This window comes from Sciurus carolinensis, chromosome 2 (genome assembly GCF_902686445.1).
Source record: "Sciurus carolinensis chromosome 2, mSciCar1.2, whole genome shotgun sequence".
In the NCBI taxonomy this organism is placed as follows: Eukaryota; Metazoa; Chordata; class Mammalia; order Rodentia; family Sciuridae; genus Sciurus; species Sciurus carolinensis.
In genome coordinates this window covers 113,670,288-113,678,534 of record NC_062214.1, presented here as the reverse complement: position 1 = coordinate 113,678,534, position 8,247 = coordinate 113,670,288, and the positions used below count along the sequence as shown (strand labels likewise).

Below are 8,247 nucleotides of genomic sequence, written 5' to 3'. Positions count from 1 at the left end.
ACCTGTGCTCATGTTCGTTTTGTGTGATAAGATTTTTAGCTATAGAAAGCTGTTTCCTAACTAATACAGGTAAATATTTTACTCCCTAGGACTCAGATGAGGACCTGATTGTCAAAGAGATTTGTATTGTTTATTCCAACTCAGACAGGTAACAAGTGACCAGGCAGAACAGAATCTCAAACATCTCCTGTGGTCCCCAGTCCCCAGGGCATGGTAGGATGACGATTTGTTGAATAAGCAGACAGCATCTCAGGGGCTCATGATGCTACCTCGGGGTAGTCTAATAGTTCTGCTAGAGGGGCGCTGCAACATGAAAGTCTTGATGACTTTCCAGCCCCGTGTGCATGGTGAGCCTCATGAGTTCTCCTAAAAGGAGGCAGAGAAATTATCTAAAGTGATTCTCATTTCTAGGGCATATTTTAGCACACTCAGATTCCTGACAAGTAATGCTTGCTCTTTATTTAAATAACAGACTTGGGTTGGGTACTTACCACTTCTTAATGTCATCTTCTTTGAAAAAGACAAGATTCGTGCTATAAATGCTTAGGAAACCTACTTCTCCTTTTCTTGCAGCAAGTTGTGCTGAATTGATCTCAGCATTGATGTCCAGGATGAGGGTCACTAACCTGGATATCTATGAGAAGGTCAAATCTGGTAGGGGGCAGGTCTGAGTGGTTTCCCTGAGGAGCCTGTGCCTTGGTTTAGTAGACACCTCTCTGATTTTTGTCTGGGGAAGAAGTATTAAAAGCACCTCTAATGCTACTGAAAGCTAATGTTAGGGCTCAAAAGACATTATCCCAAAGACATGTGCTTTGCCATGCTGAGACCTGAGATCTTGCCCCAGAATCCAAGTCTCTCTGACCTTCCCTTATTTCTCCTTCTCCTAGTTCAGGAAGAGGCTATCAGCAAGGTTTCTTTGTCTGCTCAGTCTGGACCCCTGAGGAGGAAAATAATTAGCTGAGGTCCCTTTGCGAGCTTTTAATTAAACTCATTTTGCAGGAAGAAAGACTGAAGTCTGTCAACACACCTGGACTGACTTTTGTCACACTTTTGGTCACTGGAATAGAAGACAAAGGCTCTCTGTTGAGTCCCATTTTTGTCCTCTATTTCAGTCCCAAAGAGAATCATTTAGGAATCATGTGTTCTGCTGGCTAAATGGACTTTGTCCTAGGCCACTATATGTTATCAAAACCCCAAGTTTCCCCTAAAAATCAACTATACCCCTCAAGATTACCTTGATTCTCCATTCTTCTCCCCCCGCTATAGGAAAAGTGGTATATATTTCTGAATGATGCTGGGCTAGTAGATGGTTGTCTACTCCTGTGCTTTATTTCTCTATACAATGATTTTCCCCTTTTTCACATTAATAAACTAGTATGCCTTTTCTCCTATGTAATCTTTGTGTGTTGTTTATTCCAGCAAATTTTCAGAGAACAGAGGGGAAATTTTCCTTTGCTCCTACACTAACTGAAGGAAGAATTCCCCAGAATGACATTGTGCATAGTTACAGAGGCATAAGTAGTTTCCCCTGACCCCTGCCTCATGCAGTTCTGTACTAACCTAGCTCAGTCCTCACTGAAACTGCACCTAGGCAGGACCTCAAGGGAAGTGAGTGACCTTGACTGACATGGTCAAGTGAGAGAATAAAAAAACCAATGACCTAAGATTGTAACTGGACAAGTACCCCTCAATATTACACCCACACTAGCCAAATTTATAGTTAAATCCTCCTCCTATCTTTAGAAGTAATCATAGGAGAGAAGCCAATAATAATAAGAATGACAGTTAACACTTACTGAATACTTATCCCATACTGGGCTCTGTTTAAAACTCTCTATGTGTATTACTATCTGAATTCTCACAATCTGTCTTAGCTGAAATGTCACAATTTGTATTAATTAGCACAACACTTCCAACAATAATAATAGGGAAAGAAAAATAATTTTCTTTCTACCCTTCTTAGCAGGGACTCCCTATAATAAAAGACTGATTAATAAGAGAAAAACAAACGGAAGTTTATCAACATGTACTCTTCCTACATACATGGGAGAGCATCCAGAGAATAAGTAAATTCTAGAGTAGCTCCTGAAGATAGTGTTTAAACATTAGGTTTATTGCTTCTCAGCCTTTTGGCTAAGATCAAGTGTACTATCTGTTCTTATTGGTTTAATATCTGTTAGTCCTCTATCAAGGAGAATACATTAAATAGATTTTTGGAGCAGGGAGATGGAATAGGGCCTGCTCCATCCACTCCAACATCCACCTGCTTTTGCAGTACTTCCAGGAAGGTCACACACTGCCCCTACCTGCCCCTCCCCAATATTTGGCTCAAATTCCATCATTTTCTGAATTAAAGAAAGAAGGGTACGGGATGGCCAGGAAAAGCACATTAATACAAGGCAAGGTTTGTTGTTCAGATGTGAGTAGGTGCCCCCTCCATGGATTGAATCTTGAGTGATCTACTCATCCTTTTCTTGGAGCAGATAGGGAGACCCCTTCCAAATAGAGACTTCCTTCATAGATGTCAATTTCTGACACAAAAGGACAACTCTTAAAGCAACTTCTGTAGCTGTAGTTTCTCAAGATGACCAGCACCAAATAATCAAGATGCCCAAGAGTCATATTTTGGGGTGGTATATTCTGGTCTCTTATAGCCCTATTTGGGGTGGTATGTCCTGCATCTATTCAGATACTATTATTATAGATCATAAAACTGAGGCACAGAGAGGATAAGTAACTTGCTCAGGGTTTTACAGCCAGGAAGTAACAAAGTCAGAATTTAAATCCTGGTGTTCCAAGCCCAGAATATGACTTTAATCATTACTCCTTGGAGCCTTAATAGGCAAAGTAGCTCATGAGAACAAACGAATGGCTTGAAAACAATAAACAGATGGTGAAGAACAAAACATTTTTACCAAGTTGGTTTCATTTCTCCACTTTATCTGTGCCCAAGAAGCAGTGGGGTGGAGTGGGCAGAGCCTGAAGGGGGAATATTTGGAGCCCACTCTGGCTCTGCCCTCACTAGTTCTTAAGGCCCACAGAGGATAAGGAATGTACTCCGTCCTTTTTGACATTTGGACTAAAATATATGACATACCAAATATGGAATATATGCCAGTCACCAACTCATTCAGTAACATTGGGAGTGGGATCAGAAATCTGCATTTCTAACATGCTGTCTGGGTGATCCTGATGCAGGCGATCTTTGGACATACTTGGAAACCAGCTGATCTTTAAGTCTTCTTTCTGTTCAATATCTGACAACATCGGGCTGCTTGCCTTTGTGTGGTGTCTCTCCTGCGATTTGTCTGTAGGGAGGCAGTGGGGGTGGAGGGTAGGGGAGGTGTAGGGGATCAGGCTTTGAGTGACAATGGACCACTCACCACTGGTGGCCTCCCACCCTGATTGCTCCTGTAAAGCAGGATCAGAGGAAACCAAATGCAGGTCTGGAATGGGGCAGCTGGTTAGGTGGTGTTGGCTCCCTCCTGGTCATAAGAGCTGGCTCTGCTCCATTGCTGTGTTGGAGTTGCAGAGAAAAGTTGGACTCTAAAGAGGTCAGCATTTTGGGGGAAGGAGACTTAGAAGTATCTCTGGTTCTCTTCATTTTAATATCACCCTCCTTTTATGAAACCTTTGTCCAGCTCCCCTAGTTTAGGTGTAGTGTAGATAACCTCTCACATCCTTTCTTTATACCCATGCAGCCTCAGTGTCTCAGACAATTGCTACCAACTGTTTATAGATAGCTGAGCAGATGTTAGTTCCCTTGCAAGCAACCCTTTAAAACTTTTTTATTTTTTAAACCTGCTTCCCTTTGAGAGTCAACATGATCTGGTATCTGGTCTAATTTGAGGTCACAGTCAAGAGCTGAAGAGTGAAAAAGATTTCATTGGTAGCCATCAAATTGCAGAATCCAATGTGACAAAGAATAATTTTTAAAAAGAGAGAGAGATAAAATGACAGGCCTTCAGAGATTCAGAGCATGCTACTCCAAAGTATGGCACCTTGGCGTTTAACGAAAACAGCAGAAGCAGGGCAATTGTGCTTGCCTTCCTCTTGCCCTTCTCCTCTGGAACAGGTCACAACACCCAGGACCTTCTACCCCACGGCAGGTCACCCACCCTCCCTCCAGAGGTGCCCTCCCCAACCTAGATGAAAGGCGTACCCTCATCTCTGAAGATGGAGGACACACAGGAGAATCTGAACCAACAGGCCTTGCAACATTCCCGGCTTATTGCCATTATATCATACACCCCCCATCCAAGGTAGGAATCATCTGAGCAGGGCTTTTATATCTGCCCTGGGTGGTTAAAGTCCTCAAGAAAGAAACCTTTACTCTGTCTTGTTTAGAAAGTTAATTTTGCCCTTTCTTCGAGCAAGAGGAAGATAAAAGGAGATAGTAGTGTGCTTCCTAGAGAGTTACTCAAAAGTGCTCAAAAATTCTGATAAAAGCAATCAAGCCAGGTAGTCTGTGTTCCAGGACCCCAGTCCTCAGTCTTTGCTGGAAGGAACTGTGAAGGGGTACAGTGTTTCTTTGGGTACAGGAAAGTTGGAAAATGTGGCATCTCCCTGTTGGACTTCAGAAAGATGCTAACCCACCTCCAATCTTGAGAAACCCTTCTAGAATAAACATGTTTCTTGCCCAGGCCATGTCAGCAGACTCTGGGCCAGAAGAAAGGATGACCTTTGCCCCTGTGTCCTCTGGGACACATTATCTCAAACTTTAGGACTGTTTCCTGGAAAAACTGCCCTGATAGTAAGGAAGGAACCTTGGAGGTGATAACCTGAGGAGAAAGGTTTCTGGGAGGCTTAGACCATTTTGAATCACATAAGAAGGAAAACATGACTTTGCAGAAAGTACCCAGGTGCTAAGTCCTGAACCTTCCTTTGGTGGAGAATGAGGAAACTTTTAAAACAATTGCTTCTCAGAATGGGAGATTCTGAAATGCTCATGGGTTTACCCCAATGGCTGTGGGAGAGAAAAAATAAATCAATGTTTTTTTCACCCATTTCAAGGTTCATGTCTGGGGCCCCTATAGCAAAAGACAGAATGACAAGAGAAAACCACACACATTTATTTAATATGGGTTTTATATTGCACAGGACTTAAAAATGTAGACCCAAAAAGATAGAACTGTATTCTTATGCATAGGTGTGATGAAGTGTGGGCTGTTGTGCAGGAGTATGATTAGATGAAAGGGAGAATGAGTTCATGGTAATGACCTAGGTGAGGTGGGTACTTAAGCAAGGCCTCTTCCTTCAGATTCTTCTTGTCACCTCTGTGCCTTGACTCCTTTCCTCCAGGTAGAGGGAGGACCTCCATGGAAGGAGTCTTTTGACCCACTTCAGGGGAAGGTCAGCTAGAATTTCTGGCCTATTTCTGGGAGAAGGGAGGAAGAAGGTGAGAAGAGCAAATGCCAGGGTACTACGTTTGGGGTGAGCATGTCCTGAACCCCACCCATGGGACATATATAGAGTATACTGCCAACACAGTCCAATGAATTTAATATGGATATAAAGATGTGGAGTCAAGAAAAGTCAACATTAATTCTCTCCAGGGAAGCAGATTTATTAGTTAACTGGCAAGTAGCAGCCAGTGATAAGAAGGTGTGAAAAAGTCATTTAATGAAGAAAGGGCTCCCTGTTGGTGCAGTGGATTTCAATTGGCTGGTTAATTAATACTTGATAAAGGTTTCTGGAAGGTGTACAAGTTACTTTTCCCTTTCTTTAATGCTGCCAGTCTTTGTTCTTGCAACCATAGGGTGACCTTCCCTTGACCTCCAGAGAGCCCAAGCTTTCTCCCTGAAGATGAAGGACAATTTCTCTTTGTGGGGAAAGCCACAGATGGGAACAGGAGGAGAAATATCTTACTCCTCAAACCACTGTTATAACCCTAAACGAATGAAAAGCTAGGTAGGTGGAGAGAAAAAGTGAAGTGTGAAGGCCACCAGGAGTTTCTGTAGGTCATGGGGAGATGGGAACGGAGCTCTGTTTCTGTATTGATTTGCCCTCCTGAGGTTTGTTCACTTCTTTACAATCTCACATCTCCTTACATGCTCCTGATTACACCCTGCATCTCCATCTGACTTAGAATTAGTATTACTTTTATTATAGTTTGGGTCAAAGAAACTGGGGATCAGTCAAGGTAGAATAAGGCATAATTTTTTGTTTAATTTACTCATTTTACTGCATAATTGTTTTTTAAGATAATCTAAAATATTTTCCAGAGAATATTCCTCTGTGTGATATTAACAAATAATAGAGAGTTTATGGTCAACTAAGTTTGAAGAATGAAAAGTTAGTATAGATTATATAGATTTCTTTGGGGTGGGATTGCTCAGAGTTTTTAATAAACTAATACATATTACATATCAAGATGGGCTACATGAGGAGTGGTTCTCAAGCTTATTCTCAGGGTATCATGACACAATAGTAACTTAAGGAAAACATTTGAAAAGATTCCAATTATTTCTCAATCAGTTGATTTCACTATTTGAAGGTTTATTCTACAGCTTGCACCAGATGCACCCCACAAAGAGACGTCATAGGGCAGCCGAAGGACACTAGAGTCAGAAGATCTGGGTTCTAGTGCCATGTTCTTATTAGCAGCAGCAAGTAATAACTTGTTACCAAGCCTCAACTTTATCAAGTGTACTTTGCTTGCAGAGTGATAGTTGGGAGTATCAAATGAGAAACTTGAAATGGCACAAGTGTAAGTTAGTGTTTGTTATGATAACACATATCACAACCAAGACAGAAATTCCTTTTCTTATTTGTTTGGATAATGATTCATGGCAGAGCTGTCCCTCTTTGTACATTATTTACTCTTTTTCAAATCAACAAGTTTGCTTAGTTTGGACAAGGCCCTACTTAAGTCGATTCTAGAAGAACTGTGCTGAGATTCATAGGAATCATCTTGAAAGGTTTAAATCCCCCAGTTTGCTTGGGGTGGCATTTCTTAGGAATATTGAGTAAATGCATAACTCACTTTGTCTGAACAAGCTCAGTATGATAGTTCTTTTAACCTATTATTTGTGGTCATTAGTGAATTTGTCTCCTGCTAAATGAAAACATGTAGCTTTAAGGGCAGAGTTTGTTGCAAGGCTTTTCTGCTTATCATTTCCATGAACTCAGTTCTCTTCCTATAAGACCTGGTTTTCACAATCACATTCTCAAAGATAAAGGTTGGTCTTAGCTTCAGTCATTTTAGAATAACTGCACATTTTTAGACTGGGATCTTCCACTTTTTCTTGTCTAAAGGTGTTATTAAAGCTATGCTCGAGAAAGAGATGTTTTCTGAGATGAGGCACATCTTGAAAGGGGTGGATCAAAGCCAACAAACCAAGCTGAGGTCAAGGGCCTAGCATACTGGAGAACCAGAGGAAAAGTGGTTTGTAGTACAACTTGAATAATAACACCATCCATAGCAATTACTATGTGCCAGACACCGTTCTGTGCACTTGACATAAATTAACTCCTTTAAATCTCAAAATAGTCCTGTAGGGGTGTACCATTATTATCCTGAATCCACATGCAAGGAAAGTGGCAAGTTTACATTGCCTACTCCAGAGTTTTGGCTTCAGTGATTGTAAATGAGATCTTAGTAGATGGACATACCAGGCAACTTACCTGTACCAACAGGGCTCTGGAGTGATCCTGGCTATGGCTGATTGCATCCCCAATGGACACGCGATTCCAAGGTCACTCATTTATTGGTTAATCAGATTCTTCAAAAATTTTCAATAGGAATCATAGAGATAAGTGTCTCTGTAAAAGCTGTAGGGGCGAGGCAGTCATTTTAGATCACGTGCAAATAGATGAGAAAATAGCGAGAGTTGTTTTGCTGAGAGGGCAGAGAAGAGTAGGCCATGTGATCCTAAGAAATGGAAGGATGTTAAACATTTTAGCTCTGAGTTCTGACAAGCCTGGGTAAGAATATGGGCTCTGTCATTTGCAAACTTGGATAAAGCACCTAACTTCTTTAGAACTAAATTTCCTCATCTTTAAGGTAGGAATGGGGATCCCTCTACCAGGACCTACTCAGCACAGCACCTAACATGTGGCTACTACCACTCAAAACAGCACTTGTTATCATTACTAGTAATATTTCTGCTGACTTCTCAGTTCTGCTAAATCTTGGCTTTACTTACATCCTTTACTAAGGCACCATAGCCTCTACATCCCCATGGTGACTCTCCTTTCACCTAAAGGAGTTTTGATGGGAATGTGTGACTTCTCCTATGGTATAGT

The 8,247-nt window shown here is 41.5% G+C and overlaps 1 non-coding gene across 1 annotated transcript; it reads left to right on the top strand.

Annotated features, from left to right (window-relative positions):
* The first annotated feature begins 2,113 nt into the window (after window positions 1-2,113).
* LOC124978471 (U2 spliceosomal RNA) lies at window positions 2,114-2,298 on the top strand. Its single transcript, XR_007107478.1, has one exon. It is a non-coding gene; the product is annotated as a U2 spliceosomal RNA (small nuclear RNA).
* Window positions 2,299-8,247: the final 5,949 nt, after the last annotated feature.